This window comes from Netta rufina (genome assembly GCF_964035555.1).
Source record: "Netta rufina genome assembly, chromosome: 9".
NCBI lineage: Eukaryota > Metazoa > Chordata > Aves > Anseriformes > Anatidae > Netta > Netta rufina.
The window spans coordinates 20021270-20041946 of record NC_140132.1 but is presented as its reverse complement, the minus strand read 5'-3'; the positions used below and the strand labels follow the sequence as shown (position 1 = coordinate 20041946).

General features: G+C 45.3%; 1 protein-coding gene across 5 annotated transcripts in view; it reads right to left on the bottom strand.

Annotated features, from left to right (window-relative positions):
• Window positions 1-20483, bottom strand: part of TBL1XR1 (TBL1X/Y related 1) — a 106277-nt gene extending 85794 nt beyond the window's left edge. For 2 of the 5 annotated variants that reach the window (XM_084292267.1, XM_084292268.1), the window contains exon 1: window positions 20352-20483. The gene's annotated coding sequence lies outside the window, so the exon portion shown is untranslated. Of the gene's footprint in view, window positions 1-19410; window positions 19518-20351 lie in introns of those variants that run through there. The other 3 variants (XM_084292270.1, XM_084292271.1, XM_084292269.1) reach the window with 2 other exon arrangements.
• Between the last annotated feature and the right edge of the window lie 194 nt (window positions 20484-20677).

The window sequence follows — 20677 nt, the reverse complement described above, 5'->3', positions numbered from 1 at the left end:
CCCCAGAAAGGCACAGATCTGGCTGTAGTTTAACATCTCGCCTACTGTTATGGGCCTTAAGAGCCTCCCCTACTCCTCAGACCCCCATCCTCCCCAGCTCCAACCTCTTCCCGAGCTGTCCCCGAGCTTCAGGAGCAGCAGTGACAGCGGGACACGGGCAATGCAGCTGGAGCCACCGGTACCGGCCTCCTCTTCCCAGGCCCGGTCGGAGTCCTGGTGTGTTAACTACAGCTCAAATCTCCACTGTATCTTAATAATTACCTGCATGTAGCTTATTTCATTTATTTGCATGCCTATCAAAGGAGTTTGGATGTTCTAAAATAACTAAAATAATTTTTCACACAAATTTTATAGGAATCACACAGTGAATTAGTTGTAAGTCAATGTAACGGACCACAAAATAAAAATGACCCCATAAATAGCAAAGTCCTTCAGTCTTTATGCTACCCCCATTCTAGTCGTCATACCAATTCACTAAATACTAGAATAATCTCTGCAACTCGAATTAAACAGAACGCAACTATTATTTCATTTACACATACAGGAAAACCAGCATCCACATCCACAGAACATCAAAGCAGATATTGCAGCCGCAGTCAGAGGGTCACTGAGTTTTCTGGTCTGCATTTGGACAACATTCAAAATGTTGCAATATTTCCACCTCAAGAACATACCTTGTAAATATGCCTTTAAAAAAAAAAGTTCAAGGTACAATGATTCAGAGATCAAAAAAATTTTGTCCTGCTCCTCCAGCTTAAGCTGCCCACAATGGAATATTATTGTAAAATCTCTAACAATAAAAAACCACGATCATACCTCCACTAGGGTCAGACTGGAGAAACAGGTGGGTGCTCCACAAGAATCTGGTTTTGGTATTGGTCTTGGATAAAGCTGAATCAGTGGGGAATGTGCTGGGAGAGCTGGCTGTTACACTGGAAGTGGATGAAGAATGTTTTTTTATTGAGAAAGGCTGACACTAGAGAGAAGCGACAGGTGTTGAGCAAGCATTACTGCTGCTGTAATCGATAATTATGTGGTCAGGCAGCGAGGAGGAGTTTGAATGGAAAACCGTGCAGCGTTATTCTGCGGGTTTGCGTTTTGTTGTCATTGTTTTGTCTTGGAGCATTTTACTGAGATGCATTTACTGTTTCAAAAAGTAAAAATAAAAACATACTGCATCATAAGCAACAATTGTCTTTCAAGAACAAATTCTGCAGGTGTATAAGCAAGTGGAGACAGATAAACCTTTTATTATCTGGGCTACCCCTCCAACCAACCCAGCAGCACAGGGAGCTTGGCACTTCCAACATTTATTCAGCAGATACAACTCTCACTAGTGCCAATCTAATATATTCTCACCACTCCTACATTCACTTAAAGAAAAGGAAAAGCGTAATTAATTGCCAGATGCAAGGATTTCAGCAGTCATGTTTATTCTGTCATGCCCTTAAAACAAGTCTAAGTAGATAAAAGCCTAATACATTGAATAAATATTATGCAACTGCCTTCTTGTGAAAATACATTCAGAAAACTCTCCCACTGTTTGATTTCTACTGTTCATTTCATTTGCCTTGCTTCTTCCCATCACTCCACTACTTTCCTTCTCAGCTCTGGGATTTATTAACTCGAGTAAAAGTGATTTCAGTATTTCTACTAAAGCAATACTCAGCATATGTCTAGCATCTATATTTATACAACTCTAGAACTGGTAATAAACATGATTTTTGTATTGGCACAATACGTTTTTTTTAATGAGACATCATTCCTCATCTCAGTTTACCAAGAATTACATTGGCCACAACTAAGCCCTCATCCCAGATTACTGCATCGTGTAATGAGAGCCTGGGAGGCTGAATGGAAACTTCTCGTTATTTATGAAGGAACTTTTTAACAACCGAGGGCTGGCATTATTCCCCCTCCATCTGTGGCCAGCAGGGCTACTCAAAGGGGAGGGAGACGCCTGGGAAGGCGTTAGGTGGAGAGGCTCAGGCTTTGGAGCTCGTTTCCCTGCAGAATCCAACCACAGAGGCACTCCCAGCGCCAAGCCAAAGCCATTTGTCCAAGAGCGAGTATGCGGTTCCTGGGTGACGTCAGGCCCGGGCAACCAGCCAACTTCCTATGGAAGTGATTTCAATTTAATTGCATTTATCATATGATTAATTATGTAAGGAGCCAGCAGCCTGCATAGGTGTCCTTATATTTTCGAATCTAAACAAATAAAATACATTTTGAAAGTACAAATAAAGAGTTAAATTGAGGTGAACAGAAATCATATTCAAATTTCAAGCTTTCTTCTAAATCGCTTATTCCAAAAAGGAACAGATGTTAGCCAAGACAAATTCCATCCTTGCTCAACAGGGACTCAGCAGCCTGTGATGCAAAGGAGAACATTTTCTCACCTGCAACTTTACATTAGTCCATACCTGTAATTATACACTAAACATAAAGCCTTGCCCTTCTACGCATGCTTCATAATAGGTTCTCACTGCCCAAGGCCTTCCGTGAGCATTCACAAGTTCTTTTTTTTTTTCCTTCTTTTTCCCTTCAAGACCTTTCTTTCAAAACATTTCTCTTTGGTGACGTGCAAAAAAACTCCACCCAACCAAAAAGCCAAACCTACTTGAAAACAGTAATGTGGCAGGTTAGTGAAAGCAGCATTCCTCTCCCCGGACAGTACAAAACCAGCATCTCCGTGCACACTCCCATCTCCCTGCCCAGTCACCCGTTGCCTCATTTTTTTATTGAGGAGGTAACTGTACACAATCAAGCAGAACTGACCCCGTTTGGTATCACAACGCAGGGATTACTGTAGCACAGGCAGCAGGCAGCACACGTCAGGTGGCAGCCAGCGCTCTGCAGTGCTCCTGTCACTAAATGGCTGGCTGCTACCGAACAGAAATAGGAAGCTGGTGACGCTCCTGCCCCGCTCCAACAGGGCACGGAGCTCAAAGCATTCACACGTCAGTGCTCGGAGCGTGGAGACCGCATGCTCTGGGGTATGCCTGCTGAGAAACAGAAGCGTGGAGTTAACCCAACGCTCCCCTTCCCCTGCATCCTGCCGGCCTGCTCTCCTCTCCCAGCCTGCAGAAAGGAAATGTGTGCTCCCCGCTCCTCAGCTCCGACTTCAGGTTCTGGCAGGGTGTTCCCAGGTCTCTGCTGTCCTTGCTGACCACCATCCCTCTCTGCCAAGCGGCCGCTCGGGGCTCAGTGATGAACAACAGGGCAGTGACAACAGCACAGGCCCTGCCCTGCCTGCAGGCCCACAGCAACACAATCGGGCAGCCTGCTGAGATCCTGCAACATTTCCACGGAAATCTCCACTTCGTTTCTGTAATTTGACTTCTAAAACTGTAAACTGAGCAGACAAAACTCAGCGAACCCTTTCCTCCATGGTATTTTTTGCACAGGACATATTTGCAGTAGCGCAAATCACTGATCACTGTGAAGTGCATCGTGCATCAAAGTGCTCGAAAGCATTCTGAAAATTTGGAGAAAATAAATTCAAAGCATCCATCCAGATAAAGAAAATACCAAATTGTGAGTTCTTTATTATACCAAGCAATGTTTAAGAATCCCAATCCATTCAACATATGAAAAATGTTTTGTCATCATTTATGGCATGAATGTTTGTGAATATTAATACAGTTTATTCTGCCGTCTTTACATTTGCTTGTGTACCCATCAGTGCTGTTTTAGCATTTATAGCTTTTAAATAATATTACCTACAACCCCTCTACAGTGAGTGATTCACCAGCCTGAACAGTCAAGTCCATCATATTAGAAACACTAAAGTTAAGGTTCCCTGCATCAGCTTATGGTTTAGAGAACAGCCCTCCCAACACCAAAAACCAACAACAAAAATCCCTGACTAAAAGGTCACATCTTTTCCAAACTTCCACCATGCATTCTTAAACAGGAAATAAAGCTTTTCAAGAAACCTTTTCATTGGGTTAAAAAAAAAAAAAAAAAAAAAAAAATCTAGTGTTTTCCTTGCCCTTGTTATCACACCAGCTGACCTGTTCCAGCTAATTTGGCAGGAAGGGGAACTTACTGTATCTGCTTGGTACAACATCATGAAGTATTCCAGCCTACTTATAAAAAAAAAAATAAATGTGATCCAATTTCCCAAGCACAGTTGTTTTTACAAAGCTTTTCCCCATTGCAACCACATTTCCATGGGGATCATAACCCCAAATAATCAAACAAATGACTGAATTTCCGCAGGCTCCACGACCCCACGCGCAGCTCCCTTCACCCCACGTGGAAGCACAGCCTCCCCAGGGAGGGAAAGACAGCTTTGTGCCCAGAGACCCTGCTGTTCCCATTTAAAACACCAGGAAACAAAGCACATTTCCAAGTTTTGTCAATGATTGCTAGGATTAAGTCCAAATTAAAGTCCCAGACAAAAAATAAAAATAAAAAGAGTAGAAACTGAGGTCTACACAACTTCAGACTGTTTTTTTTTTTACCAATGTAAAATGAAAGTTATGACAAGCCTCACTTTGGTAAAATTTAATATAAATTAATACCTTTAGTTGAGCCTATCTTCAGTCATTGCAATTGTTCTGGTGTTACCAGCACTTGTGTACAGAGGGGCTCATACACACATTTATAGTAAATCAGTATAAGTAATCTCTATATGGAGGAGCCACCTATTTTAATAAATATCCATAAATAGCCCCTTAAAGGATTCTGCATTATATACATATCCAAATACTGGGCTTTTAAAATTATTCTTGGCTAAGTAAGATGTTAAGAAAAACAGGCCATGCATATAGACTAGCAATCCTTAAATGCCTCACAGCACTGAACAGCAACACAAAGGATGCTTCCTGCATAAATTCAGAACAGCAAGCACTTAATAAGTTGTACACCTTGTTTTATAATTTATTAATTCCATTTTGCTTTTGATTTCACATATTTTGGGACTAAAGTTAAGCAGGAAAAGAAAAAAAAAAACATGCAATTTTTAGCAAATTATAATCACACAGATCTACTCTTCTTAGGACTAGGCCCAAGGTTGTGTGCACAGACCTAACCCTGCCTTCTGCACGTATGCATTATGCAATGTGATGTGATAAATATGTAATTATGAAATCACACAGTGTATTGCAAACAGAATACAATGCTCTTCATTGACCCAGGAGAAGGCAGACTGCACCATGTGCTGCCTGTGCTCCCTCCCCGCCCCCCACCCCCCCACATTTCATTTTCATAATGGTCCAGCACTTATTTTGCAGACTTTTTATACCATCTCCTCTCTAAGGTATGTAAATAATTTAGTCAACAGTAATGCATTATGCAATTTATTTTCAGCCAACAGCACAGCCCTCGTTAGGTGCAATTCAAGGGAAGAAGCAGTTAATTATGGTAATTCATCTGCAGACCTAGGTGAGCAATTTCACCGTTATTCTGCTATCCTACTTAATATGCGTATGTTGTATAAGAGCAGTTAAATGGCAACTTTCAAAAATGACATCCCAAGCCCTGATTCTGTAAGGAGCTCTGAACCCAGGCTTCAACACAGAGCTGCAGTAAACACTGCTTCTGGGAGGAGAGGGAGCCCATTTACACCTCACTTACATCTTGCGAGATGAGGGTTTAAGGTAGTCTACTGAATAGACCTCTACAAGATCCTGGAAATAATTCTTTGCTATTGTATCGCACTATTTGTGGAATGGTATGTGATCATATAATTAGAAATCATATAGTACATTCACACAAAGAACACTTCAGGGTTTGTTGGGTAGGATAGGGAGAAGGCTCTTCTTAAAAGGAAATTACATTATCTGGCAATTCAGAGCTGATCTCAACAACTCAGCAATGCTACCAGAGAGAGATTTTCCCTCTCATACTTCAGAGGAATGCATTTTCAGGTCTAATTTCTGCCTGAGGAAGAGTCATTTCCAAACAAAACCAGCTGAGGTTTTCAGTCATTAAGATGTCAGAAGTCTAAACAAAGTATTTTAGGAAAATAATCCAAAATGTGTCAATATAAAAAAATCAGAATAATAATACAAATAATTCCTTAACCACAGCTCAAGGATTACAGCGGTGGGGAGCAGAGACAGCATTTGGTTCAGAACCAACACCGAAAGAAGCACTTTGGAAAGGTGCAGAAAAACTGTCATCGATGTAGTACTCGGTGCTCACAGGGGAGGAATGGTGAAGGGAGGCCTCAGCCACCAGCAAGTGTATGGCAGTTTTGCTGGCACAACGACCTGCTCAAGCACACACTGGCTACCTAACCCGTGTCCTCAGGCAGGTTCCAGCCTTGTTCTCGGCCTGGAGGCCGTCCCGACTGTCCTCCCCATGCCCTCCCTGAGGGGCAGCTTGAGGAGCACCAGCACCCTCCCAGGCACGGAGCGGCAGTCCTTCATCTTGTGGCTCCTCCGCACCGCTCCTTGCCTCAGCCCTGCGATAGTTGGTCACAAACCAACTGGTAGATGCTCCAGCTTATTTAACGTTGGAGAGTGGGCATGTACTGAATGGCAGCCCTCTACCAAACACCAGCTGTCCTTAAATAGTGCAAAAATCATATAAGTCCCACACACTTTGAAGAACATGGCCGACTCAGCGAGGTGTGTGCATGCAGCCCTGGCCTTCAGGCATAAACCAGCCTGGAAAGCTGCAGTGCAGCCCCTTCCCCCTGAATAAGGCCATAAAATCATAATCAGCTTAGGTGCCAGATGCCCTACTGACAGAAGGCAGAGAAGTCCCCCTCTACTATGGCTTTAAACCAGAAGAGGAGAGATTTGGATGAGATGTTCAGAGGAAGTTCTTCCCTCAGAGGGCGGTGAGGCCCTGGCCCAGGCTGCCCAGGGAAGCTGTGGATGCCCCATCCCAAAGCCAGGCTGAATGGTGCTTTGAGCAACCTGGGCTGGTGGAAGGTGTCCCTGCCCATGGCACGGGGCTGGAACTGGGTGGGCTTTAAGGTTTAAGCAGCCTGCGAATCTATGAAATTTCCTGTGAGCATCCTGCACCGCGGGTCTCCTCCAAGCCCCACACGCAGGCACCCGCTTGGATTTTAACCTCATGTGCTTCGGTGCAGCTGCAGGACCAAAGCGTTAGAGATCTGCAGCTTGTTTATGGCCAACTACATGTGCTAGGATGTGTTTTGCCAAAACTCATAGCTAAAATAAAAACCACTGTTCAAACAGCACAAAACTTCATAAAGCAAATAAACAACATACTGCAAATATTTGTCTTCCAAGCAGAGGCTACTTTCCTTAAATTTCAACATTTAAAGTGGCAACAAAGCATTTCAGACACTGAAACAAATGACTGGTCAAAAAAAAAAAAAAAAAAGCTACCCATTGTTGTCATCATTTTAAAGTTTGGTCTTCTGTTCTCCTTAAACATGCACTGCACTCAAATTATAACTTAACAAATGTACATGTCCCTAGACAGTTGAAACAAACAAAAAAGAAGCATTACATGTAAATCTTTCTGCTCAAACCAAGCCTAGAAAACTGCCAGCCCCAAAAATGAGTTTCACAGCGCCTTAATGCATCTGAAAACAGCTTACTGGCTAAACATGACAAGCAAATTCCAAAGTAAAGGGAAACCCTTTCCCTCAACACATACATTAATATTTTTCTTTCCTGAAGGTTGGATCACTTCCAGAGAACCTGATTCGACTTCAATACCGTGATAATATATTTCTTACAAAGAGCACGTCGATTGCCTCAGAATATGAGAAAATGTTTCAACAAGGAAAGCAATTCACTCAGCTTTTTTAAAAATATCCAAGGATCACACTTAAAAGCTTTTTTCTTTTTCTCTTTTTTTTTTTTTTTAAAAACAATTAGGGCTTGACTACAGCAACAGTTATATCTGCTGAAAATGTATTACGCTAAACAGGAATGAGACACTTTCATTCTGGAGCCATTCCAAAAATAATGTGAGTGCACTGTAAATTCCCTCTTATAACTTCAAGCCATGCTACCCAGCGAGTGTAAATGTCTTCTTGCAAAGTTTAAGGGATTTATTACAGTGTGATCTTTTTAAATTAACCGAAAGATACTTCTCAGCGTAGACTATGGTGAAAATAAGAAATAACCCACAGGATTAAAGTGTAAATTACACTAGCAGAAAACAAGCCTACACAACTTTGAGTGCTCTTCGCAAACTGAAGATTTCCCCAAATCAGAAAAACAACAGACGTAAAATTTCATTTTCCAGCAGATGAAAAACTTCCAAACTATGGAAACAAAATATTGTAAAAAAGCGTGTACCACCGTCTATACCACCAGAAACCTGCAATGTGCCTTTCAGAGCAGCCCTGCCTGGCCAGGGAAAGCCAAGTCCCGTGCCACTATGGCACCTCTTGCTAAGCATGCCTCACGACATGACCTGCAGCACGCAGCTCGGACGAGCGAGGAGGGTATCGCTGGTTCTTAGTACAGGGCGTGAAAAAGATTTTCATACAAGCTCATAAATTTGCTTAACTGTATACATTTGTAAGTAAATCACTCTGATAAGTTATTAAGGAAGGCCGGGCCAAGTGGGACTGTGCCCACATGACAAAGATCACGTCACCATTTCCCATTTTATATATGGGCGATGCAAGCAGCAGGGTGTTAGGGGCAATATGGCCACTACATACGGAGAGGCTGGTGTCAGGCGGGCTTTGCTATTAGCTGGCCTGCTTCGGTCCACAACCATTTCATCAGCTCTGCTCTCAGACACAAGAAGTTCACAGCCCACCGGTCCTACGATGAGCAGTAGTTGACCACCACCTTCATGGCAATGCGGGTGTTTGTGGCATCATGCTGGCAACCAGCTAAGGAAAAACATTTAGATTTTAATACCCCCTAAAATACCCAATGTTTTTAATGCAAATGCTTTCAGAGCTGCTGTTTGCAGGACCAATAAACCACTGTATCAGCATGACAGAGCCAATAAGCCATGGCACAGGACAGAAACTTCCTTTCCAGACAGAAAAGTGTAGGAGAGCTCCATGCAAGCAGAGCCAGCCGTGGTCCCACCTCCTCCGCTGTGACAAGGAGCTGCCTGCAGGGCTGTGCTCCAAAATTGATCCCCAACACGGCTCCCTGGGGAAATTCAGCCTTCCCACTGCCACCCCAAAAAGAGCTGCAAAAAGCAGGTGCAGGCTTCTATTAAAACTCCGTATACAATTCCATTTCCACATTACTAAGGACACAAACATGCCTGATGTCAACGTGACTCCCCACCACGTATGGGCACTATCAGCAGGTACCTCCAACATGGTCCGTGTGTCACCCAACAAGCAATCCTCAGAGGCTAGGAAAGCAGCACAAAAGCAACAAACACAAAAAGAACACTTGCCTGAAATAAGAGTAATCAGAGGGGAAAAATAAAACAAAAGCCACTTTATACTGCTATGCAGCCTTTCACCAGAAGATCTCAGAAAACCGGTCTCAAAAAACTCCTGTGAAGTGTTAAATCACTGATGCGTGGGTAAATTTGTTAATCCATTAGCTAAGGTCACACAGCAGCAGAACTAGCAGATAATCCTGACACCAGATTTCTGTCCTATCCACCGTGTGGACAGAAAATCTTCAGAGATGTAAACGAAAACAATTTAAACACAGCTGTCTATTATATACAAGTATATTAGGTCAACACAGAAAAGACAAATTTGGGGCATGTAGGGTGTCTCTGGAGATTCACCACCGATCTGTAACAGCCTACGAAGATGTATATCCAGAAAGTCATTCCACAGCACCCTCTCTTCTGGCAGTGCCAGCAAAGGGACCGTATAAACAAAATCAGTGGTGCTCAAAAAGACGTCTGAAAGCTTTACACAGTAACGCACAGAATATATTCCAGTATTGTAGAGCACCTGCTTTAGGACGCCAAAAGCTTGCCATTCATCCTGTATTGAAATTTAAGTAGTATTTTACAGATTGCCTGCAAGCCACCACAACTGGGGAACTCTTCTTGTATCGGAGGGCAGGCAGGCAGGCAGACACACAGCTGACATTCTCAACACACAGTCACGACAGCGGTGAAAATTTCTAGCAGCGTCAGCAGTGTTTTATGTTTAAGCATCCCGGTAACACCTGTTATGGAGCTTTCTCTATTCAAGACCGTTTTACTGAATGCTCTTGTACCGGTACAAAATGAGCCAGCAGTGTGCTCAGGTGGCCAAGAAGGCCAACGGCATCCTGGCTTGTATCAGGAACAGCGTGACCAGCAGGGCGAGGGAGGTGATCGTCCCCCTGTACTCAGCTCTGGTGAGGCCGCACCTCGAGTACTGTGTTCAGTTTTGGGCCCCTCGCTACAAGAAGGACATCGAGGTGCTTGAGCGGGTGCAGAGAAGGGCGACGAAGCTGGTGAGGGGCCTGGAGAACAAGTCCTACGAGGAGCGGCTGAGGGAGCTGGGCTTGTTCAGCCTGGAGAAGAGGAGGCTCAGGGGTGACCTTATCGCTCTTTTTAGGTACCTCAAGGGAGGCTGTAGCGAGGTGGGGGTTGGCCTGTTCTCCCACGTGCCTGGTGACAGGACGAGGGGGAATGGGCTTAAGTTGAGCCAGGGGAGTTTTAGGTTAGATGTTAGGAAGAATTTCTTCACTGAAAGGGTTGTTGGACACTGGAACAGGCTGCCCAGGGAAGTGGTGGAGTCACCATCCCTGGAAGTCTTCAAAAGACGTTTAGATGTAGAGCTTAGGGATATGGTTTAGTGGAGGGCTGTTAGCGTTAGGTTGGAGGTTGGACTCGATGACCTTGAGGTCTCTTCCAACCTAGAAATTCTGTAATTCTGTAATTCTGTAATTCTGTAAAATACACTGCAAGCACCTGTTTCTGAATAGGGAATAAAACTGTCTCAAGCAAGACTATGAGCTAACAGGAAGAAAAAAAAAAAAATATATATATATATATATATATTCTAAGAATTAAGAAAACTAAACCAGACAATGAGCTACACTGGCATTACTAATGTAAGCTAAGAAAAAAATAAATTGCTGTAGGCAGGGAAGACTAATCTTCCTGTTTGTCCCTAGGCAAAACTGAAAATGATTTCAGTGGGATTCCCCCAGGTACAGCTGGATGACCACAGGCTCCACATGCCAAGAATACTCCTGCAGCAAGTCTATTGCCTACACCCTAGTTCCACTGCATACATCCTGACCGTAGGAATTCATAAACACCAAGAGTAATTCAGAGGTGATCCACAACCTGTGACTTCAGCAGAGATGAGGGTCACTGTTATCAAGTGTCAACAGCGTTGTAGTACAGGACTTGTATTTGAAAGACTTCCAAGAGAAAATCTGTTACCGACGTTCTCAACAGCACATCTTGCATTCTTGCTGGCCCGAGCACATCTATGCCAGAGGCGCAGTAAAAGCTTGTTATCCATGGGTTTTGCCGGGCAACAAAGTGCGAGAGTTTATGATGCATTAATCTCTTAATTTATTTTCTTATGTTCTGCAGAGCAAGTTACCAAACAGAAAGACGGGCCTGGATATTAAGCAACAGAGCATTTGATGTATTATGGTGTTCCTAGACTAATTTAAAATGGGAACTCTTTAAAAACAATCTTCCAGCTCCGAAGTCACAATTCTGCAAACTCATCCGTGCACCACAGGACAAAGGAGGCTGTCCACACGTATCAGCTTGCAGTATCAAAGCTATATTTGTTCACCTCGAACAATGGGGCATGTGACTTGCCAACACTACCCACAATAAACACAATAAGATAAGGCTGTGACTGATTTCATCACGACTTTGTTTTTGTTCATTTTAAGTCACAATGCCAGTAACATTTATGGCATAAAATCCCTTATTTTGCAGAGCACAAAGCTCACCTCACAGCACGCTGAGCTTTCCATTCAAACTTCTGCAGCTTTTTGTGCTCTCACTGGCCACCCATGCCAGCTGCCCCCAATGTCTCCCTTTGGCTTTTGGCTTTTCATCAAGCCCTGGACCGACACTTGGCACGTGAAGCCAAGATTATTTTTATCAAATGAAGACACTGCCAAAACCCGCCAGCCCCCTCTCCCTTTTTGTGGCCGTGTCCCATCAACCCCATGTCCCCACCAGGTCCCCTGCAGCAGCACAACATGCCAGCTGTAGTGCCACAGGCCACACGGGATCAGCTCCCAGACACGTGCTCAACTGAGGTTAGGAGAGAGGGGAGGAAAGAGGAAACCAGGAGAAAAAAAAAGGTGATGGGGAAAAGGTATGGACCTGGTGCAAACCACTGACGAAAGTGCAGATAAGGAGAATGTGGAAGAATAATCCAAAACAACAAAAAACAGAGAGAAAGTAATGAACAAAACCAAAACAAAAATGGGAGATTAGAAAAACAAATGAAGACTTAGGAAGGGATTACAGTGAAGTGATGCAAACTGCCATGCCCGAGACAAACCCCCACGTGCATTCGGTGAAGCATGCTTCAGCAAACACCGGGACACAGAACCAGAGAGGAGAGAACAAGAGCACGCTGCCTGCGGGAAGGGGTTAATTTTAGCAAGAAAGAGCAGCACAATCTAGCACCACTTGTGCTATATTACACAGGGGGGCTGGGAGGGTTATTTTAATAACACAGAACAGCAGTAGGCCCAACAGCACTCCCCTGTTCTTCTGGACAAACAAATAAAAGCAGACAGCCATGGGCAGGGGGACGTCCATCACAGTTCCAAACTTTCACCATTTCCAGTAACGTTCCACAAATTAAATCTGATTAATTGGATCACTGAAAAGGTGGTTTCGGAAACGCTGCTTTTCTTTCTCTTCACCTTGACCAGACTCCATCGCACAGTCGGGCAGGTGCAGCGGGAAAGGCAGGCAGCACGCTGACAGCCGCACGTCCCGGCCAGGTCTGACACAGCCTCACACCACGAACACAGCTCTTGGGAGCTCCTTCGCAGGGTCCAACGTACACAGGCGTTGATGCTGGCAATCCCGGTAATCCAGCAGAGCAGAAAGCCTCACAGCCTGCCCGATGGAAGCGCTCCTGGCTGCAGTCTGACGTCTCCCATACCCACAGGGCCTCTCGTACAAAGTCACCAACGAGTTGGAACAGCAGACGCGTTTGTCCTGGCTACCTGAATTTCTTTTACCCTTCACCCAATTTTTTAAATTCTCATTAGCATTTGTGTCCATCCAAACAGGCTCGTTACCCAGTTTCACCCCCCTGTACACCCAGCATACCAGCTGCTGTTAGCTCCAGCCAGGACGGATGGCCTGGGACAACACGAGGAGCTGCCAGGAACATCCAGCCCCGCAGGAAGCAGAGGACTCACTTTTAGGATCTAAGCCATGCCCATCTCTTTTACCAGAAAGCAATGTACCTGGGAGGGCTGCAGTGCCCAGGGACACTAAGAAATGGCCAAGGAGGGTTTTATGGTTGAACAGAACAGGCTCTAACAACGTAATTTCTAATGCATTGTGTGTGTACTGTACGTATGGTAGGACAGGCACTTAGAGAGGCCCTTGATGAACTAGAAATAAATAAACCGTATCGAAATAACCTTGCATGTGCAGACAGCAGAGGAACCAACTAGCACGGCCACTGCCAACAGTCAGATAAACACGTTGATATTTCTAATGTAATCAAAGGCCATTCAGGATCTGCTGTGGAAGACAGTAACAGACATACAAAGCATTTTCCTTACAACTCAACCACTTGAGACAAGTATTTACTATAATGGTGAAAGCTGTACAAGAAAAGTTGGTTTACATTAATCAGCTACATTTAGACATCCGTTTCGCTATCAGATTAAGCTCACCAGAACTGCTTAGTAGAGTGTTTCACTCTATGTTTAAGGTTTTTTTTATAGCAATTTAACATATAGAAGTTTTGTATTTTCATCTTACACAGTGCTAGAAATTTACAGTTTAAGCAGGGTAAAAGCAATCTAGCTGTGTGTTTGAAATAAAGTGACAAGTCAGGTACTATGTCTGCATCAGCAAAACATTTCAATTTTACAGCAAGAACAAACCCCGCTTCTCTAAACCACAGGTCTGCTGCTTCAGCTACAGGAAACAGTTAATCTGTTGCTGTACGATATACAATTTATTTGATGTCAACATTAATAGATGGTTTGACAACATTGTTCTTCATTTTCCTCCATACACATCTGCGCTAACTTTGCTTTTAAAGTACATTAGAAAGTATTAAATCTGATCAAACGCAACTCCAAAGTAAATATGTTACAGATTCACAAATAATCATCATGGCAAAAATCCATATTTTTTACAGAGCACTTCCTAATTAAAATTTATCGCTAAGAGCCTGTATTTTAGGAATGCATGTTTGTGTTAATATCCAAGCAAAAATTTCTGCACTGGAGAAGAATGTTGACATCCGTACAAAAATTAGCTGTGATTCATTGTTTAACAGTTGTCTTCCCTTCACAGAACACCGCAGACTGAAGGACATATTGCCAAACTGAAAGCACCAATACTTCCTTTAACCTAATATAGGACAAATAAATACACTTCAACAGCTTCTAAATCTTGCACGCCCTACTTTTTTGACCCAGATCTCTTGTTATTTCCCCCATAGGTCTATGCAATATCAAAACTATTTTTTCCCACAAATTTAGACGTAACCTAAAAGAGGGAAAGTTCTCATCGTTGCTGTGAGCTCAGCAGACCAGGATGGGGGATCTGCAAACAGACTCAGCTTGGTTAAAATCAACTGGTATTTTAATGTAAAATGTTCAACCACACTTAACACCACTATCAATGATAAATTATATATACACACACACACACACACGTTTTACCATTTTTTACAAGGGAAAAAAAAAAAAAAAAAGTATTTTCAAAAGTCATGCTGACTCTTGAAAAATAATCAGCATGTCCAAAAAAAAAAAAAAAAACACAGAAGACCTGCAAAACTCACTCTTCTCCTCGGCCAGCCTGGACAACTTCTAGGAAATCCAACTGCCTCTCCTTTGACTGGCATGTTCAGGGAACCACCAGGGGACCGAAATCCACCTCATGTGTGCTTGCTGTCAGAATTCCCAGCTCTGAGTTTGCCGGTGACAGGTCAACCCGTGGGCCTCAACGGCAAAGGGATGCAACTTTGGGGACAGGTTATATTTAGGGCTCTAAACCTTGACAATTTCTGTGGTTTTGGCACCCAGCATAGCATTTAGCACCACGTTTTCACGGACAGTGAGTATCTGACCCTTAACCCCTACCCTTGGAGAAATGCTCCACAGGCACGCTGCTCACAAACCTCTCCAGTACGCTCGCAGCCAAGGCTTTTGCCAGCAGCCACGCAACCACACACAGGAGAAGGAAGTTTCCAGAGGCGCTTTTCCAGTCCCAATCCATACAATCCACAAACAGCGTGACACCAGCGGGGTCCAACAGCATCTTCACACGAAGCCAGGGAAGCGATTAAATCCTCCTGCGAACCCCCCGACAGGTTAGAAGGAGCACCAGCAAAGACAGCTGCTTGCCTGCCTTGCTCCGCTCCACCAGCGTGGCCAATGCCACCAGTGAGGCAGCTCCAGGCAGCCCTGAGCTGAATCTTAGATTGCAAAAGAAAGGAGGAAAAAAAAAAGGTGTTTTTTCTCTGATTGATTCTGATTTTTTACTGCTGGACATTACTAATAAACCAGATTGCTCCTTTGCAGCATGGAGACTTCAGAATTACGACAATAAACACAAACCAGAGTACACAACACGGCCTTGCTAATGCTACTCCCAGAAAGAAACAGAAACTACACCCTAGCGGGATTTGGCGAAAGCCAGCGAGCCACACGTGAGCCTTGGTTTTCAGAGATGCCGAGCACATGCAGTGACCACCAGCCCCAGACACACCGGTGGGGACCCAGCGCCTTAGCCCAGATCCGTGTTTTACCCCACAGAGACGTGCTCTCAAGACAAGAGGCAGCACAGCACCGAACCACCATGGGCACAGGGAGCTGCTCCCCACGAGCCCGACACGAAGGCCTGGATGTGATGGTGTGCCTAGCAGTGCCCTGGCACCTCCACGTGGCACCAACTCCAACACGGCCATCAGGGGCCCTGAGGGGACGCTGTGGAAGGCACTGCATCTACTGGCAGAGGCGGCTGCGTACAGCTCCCCGTCACTTCTGAAGTAAGCTCTTGCAGTAGGTTTTTCAGAAAGCAGCACCAATTCACCAAGCACTTTACTACTATTACTAAGGTAAGGGAATATTTCCCAAGCCGTCCCCATGAGCAAAAAGGGCTAAGCTACTTATGCGCCCGCCAGCCACCCAGGCCAGTTCTCACGACCACTCGTTTCCTAACAAGGAAGAATTTTTTAAGGTTCCGTAATGATATAAAAAGGAGAGGCTAAAGGATGTCACCGAAACTGACACGGTGCTGGTATTCAAAATCAATGTTTTAGAGGAGATGTGGAAATACGGTTCTATGGATTTTTCACAGACAAAAGAAAACTCGACGTCAAGCTCAAACCCAGCCATCAGACTCCATGGTGTTTTGTGTGATTTCAGCCTTGTTTTCACTATGAGAAGGACAAAAAGGGCCTTCTCATCTTGAGTGAGGTAACAGAAGGCAGAACCCTAACGAGAAGGCAGCTCACAGTTTTCACACAAACTGGCACAGTGATTTCTAGACCAGGTTTCCGCACTTTTTTACTCAACCCATCGACTCCCGACGTGATGAATACACTGCCCTGTCTTCACGACTTTCTACCTCCAGTTAGCTAACGCGATTTTGCAAAATTGAAAATAAATAAAATGGAGTCAATGTACTCCCGTACAATTTCATCAGAAAAGATCATTCTTATTCCATACTTCATTGTCATACTTTATCTCAAAGGAAGCTGGTTATGAGGTGAATAAAGCTGTCTCCATCTACTCTGCCTGGGATCACCGAATGAACTTGGTTCTAGTAAAGTCACTCTTCTCATAATGCTACTTTGCAGAAACTCAGAGCACAGTGCTTAGAAAGCTGCAGGTGCTGGGGGCAGGGATAACCAACCCCATAGCAGGACGTAGGAACTGTTTCTTCAGCAGCTGCTGATTTGAAGGTCCCACGTTAACACTGCAGCACAACTCACATACACCAAGAAGAGCTGTTTGTCACATTTCCTAATGGAAAACTTCAGACACTTCTTCACCTAACACAAACAGCTACATTTATATTAAAAAAAAATGAACATGCAGTAACTATATTCTCGCAGTAGGCACTTTTTGTAGGAGCCACACATGGATGCAGTGTGCACACACATTTTCACTTCTCTCCCAACCCACAGCTACTTGCGATGACGTTTACGGGTCCTGGCCTTAAATACAGACATTGTTGTACGCTCTGCCCTGTGTGCGCACGTGTAACCACACGCTAAGGGCGATCACTACACATGACATTAATCACAATTCTCAAGATAAACATGAGTTTCTTTAGAATTTAGTGGTACTTCAGGAGGCTGCCTTGCAGCATCACACGCTGACACCACACCATCCTGCTCGGCCCGGTCCTCATCCTCCTCCCAGCATGGAGACCACACCGCGACCTCCCGGTCGTGCTCCAGCAGGGGAAGGGCCAGTGCCACATCCACACACGTCTCTTTGCCCCTCGCAGCCTCGTCACAACTCACAGAACCACGGTCCCGAGCAGCCGTGGGCCCAGGAGGGATAGGAAATTCCGGCAAAGCAAACACAATCCATGGTCATCTCACGTGGCTCTAGACGAAGAGGATTACCGAGGAAGGGTGTCACGCTGGCCGCTGTCTCGGCCTTCCCCATAACATTTGACAGCACTTGGATACCAAGAAAACGTGTCAGTGTCGTGGAAGATCCACATCCCATCGCCTGCCACTAACGCAGAACACACTTACTTCTGTGTGCAGCTCCACAGGCATCTGTAGAGCTCATTGAACCGAACCAGACCGCTGCTGCTGCTGAAGTTGTGTGTGTTGCGTTACAGGACTTCCTTGCTCCTGCACAATTACATCCTTGTAGTTTGTGGGTCTTTATTGCCACTACAAAATTTATAACAGCAAACACATTCTGACTCAAACGTGAAGTCCATCTTAAATTAGATTCCATAAGCAAAATCAGGTTAAGTAAAATAACTCAGTTTGCTTTACATTATTTGGATCTGCTCTTCCTAACTAAAAAATATTACCTGAAAACAACATTATAAGCAATTTTGACCATTTCCCCTAATCCATCCAGAGTCTCTTTATGCTTAGGGCTGTAGCATCAAACTCTTTCATGATAGGAAAATAACTATGAAGTGCTGTTGCTGGGTACTTAGCACTTACATGATGCCTTACAACTTCAAAGCATTGCACAAACATCAATAATTACCATATATAGAGTCAAACCGAAAGAAGTATTCATATAAAAGAAACACGGAAAAATCATAACTGCCTGTTTGAAGAGGGGAAAAAGCTTAAGCAACAGAGTCCAACTGTAATTATTGCATTCTTTATGCTACGCACATACATTATGACTATGCATATTTAAATGAACAAAAATCATAAACTTTTGCACAGCCTTAAAAAAAAAAAAAAAGCCAAACCCCAACTCCTTTCATACATTTAAGTTACATTTCCTTCTCCTTTCCCTTTCCTCATGCAGTGAAAACTAAACATCTTCCAGGTGTTCTCAATAATAGCTCGGGAGGCACGCCACCAAGTTCCCAAGCACAGCACCGCGAGGGCCCTTGGTTTCATGGAGCCAAATCCACGTTCCCCAAGAAAACTGTGAGCACAGTCTCAGGTGACCTCAGGAAAACAACACCACACCGTGCTATTCCATCAGACCTTAACCAGGCAAAGGAAAATTAAAAGAGAAACCAGCGAAAGTTTGGTGCCATCACATACACGCCACCACCTGCCTCCTAAATCCAACCACCTCATCAGAGCAGCTCTTTCTTTTTTCTCTGGCTAAGAGGGAAGCGGTCTTCATGCTCCTCTCCGTGAACACTCATCCACTTACTGAAGTTCAAGGACCTGCACGAGAGTTTGCAGGATCAGGCCTCGCTTTCTGAAAACACCGCCAACACAAACACCTCCAGGGAAGGCCCCAAACCCAACAAGACCTCACGAGGCCAACCGAGGCCTCCACTCTGCCCAGCTTCACGTGGGGCAAGGCCCCGGAGCTCCTAGTGCTCAGGTGCACCCCAGCACCCTGCGTGCACCCAGCTGAGCCCACGGGGAGTGACCCCGACCCCAAAAGCCCCCGCTGCCATACTCAGCCCCCTAGTACAGCAGGATGGAGAGGGTGCCAGACCAGTCCAGGAGCTCTTGCTCTGCACCCCAATCCTCCTGCTCACACCTCCCATGCTTTGATAATAAAGAAGGCAACACGTTTCGTGGTCTCTCCCATAAATCAGCAAGGAACCTGATTTACACAGACAGCAAAGCAGGGAAAGCGCGAGCACGCTGGAGAGCAGTAAAAAACTTCACTCGCAAACTTCACTTTCCTACGCAGCGCCCTACAAACCAAACTTTCCTAAAAAACTCACGTGTGCTCTGCAGCAACAAGGCTCCAGCAGGGCTCCGCCGTGCAGCGCAACCCAAAAGTTTCCTGCTTGGGGGGGAGGGGGGGGGGTGGGGGGTGCTTTTATCCCCTGGGGCCGCCTTACAAGGCGATTCTGCGACCCGGGATTAAATTCACCTGGCCGAGATTAACCCCCACACCCCTTGATGATGGTGGGGGGACCCGGGCCTGGCCCGTGATAGCCCCGGGGGTTGGTGGCCAGGCCCTGCAGAGCCCCCCACGGAGCCCCACAGCCTCCGGGCCGAGCCACCCCACACCAACCCCTCCCTGCCCCCGGCCCCGGTACCTCGCACGGGCTCCGCTGTCTTGATTTTTTTTTTTTCCCCCTCGTTTTATTTTTTTTTTTTAAATAAAAAAAACACCACCTCCCTTTCCCCTCCCCCCCTCCGCGCATATTTACTTCTGGCGGGTGGCTGGAGGAGGGGAGGGCTCCTCTTTACACAAATCGGGCTAAAAATAGGTTATAAAGCAGCCCGCCTCGCCATGGCTCCTTTATTTAATTCGCTGCCGATGCCTCGGTTTATTTTATTTGTTGTTTTCTTTTTTTTTTTTACCCTTTGAAATCCCTTAAAACGGAGCACGGGTGGGGGGGGGGGAGGGGAAGGCAGCGGCTCGGAGCGGGGAGGTGGGGGGGGGGGGGGAAGGGAGCTATTCGCAAAAAAATAAAAAAAAAATAAAACACACACACAACAACCCCCCACACCCATCCCCACCCCCCCCAGCAGCGGCACCCCCCTTCTCCCCAAAACCACCCCGAAACCCCAAAATAACAGCGGGGGGGGCCGAGCTCCACGAGGTTTTACCCATCCCCCCCCCCCCCTCCCCCCTCCATAAGCCGCCTCCGCCCGGCGCCCCCCCGGCCCGGCCCGGCCCGGCTCGGCCCGGCGGAGCGCCCCCAGTCCTTACCTTGCGGGTGGCGGCTGCCTGGCTGCTTCCCCCGGGGCACGGAGGCGAGAGAAATTCCCCCTTGTTTGTCTCCGCTCCCGTGGTGCTTGGTGTTTTTTTTTTTTTTTTTTTTTGTTTTTTTGGTGGGTGGTTGGTTGTTTTTTTTTTTTTTTTTCGTTTTTTTTTGTTTTGTTTGTATACAGCCATACGGATGCCTACATGCACATGTCTCTGTGTGTGTGTGGTGTGTGTGTGTACGCGACGGGGTAATGTATAAGTCTTTTTTTGTTTTTTTTTGGCTTTTTTTTTTTTTTTTTTTTAGCTGAGGTGTCACCAGGAGGAGGAAA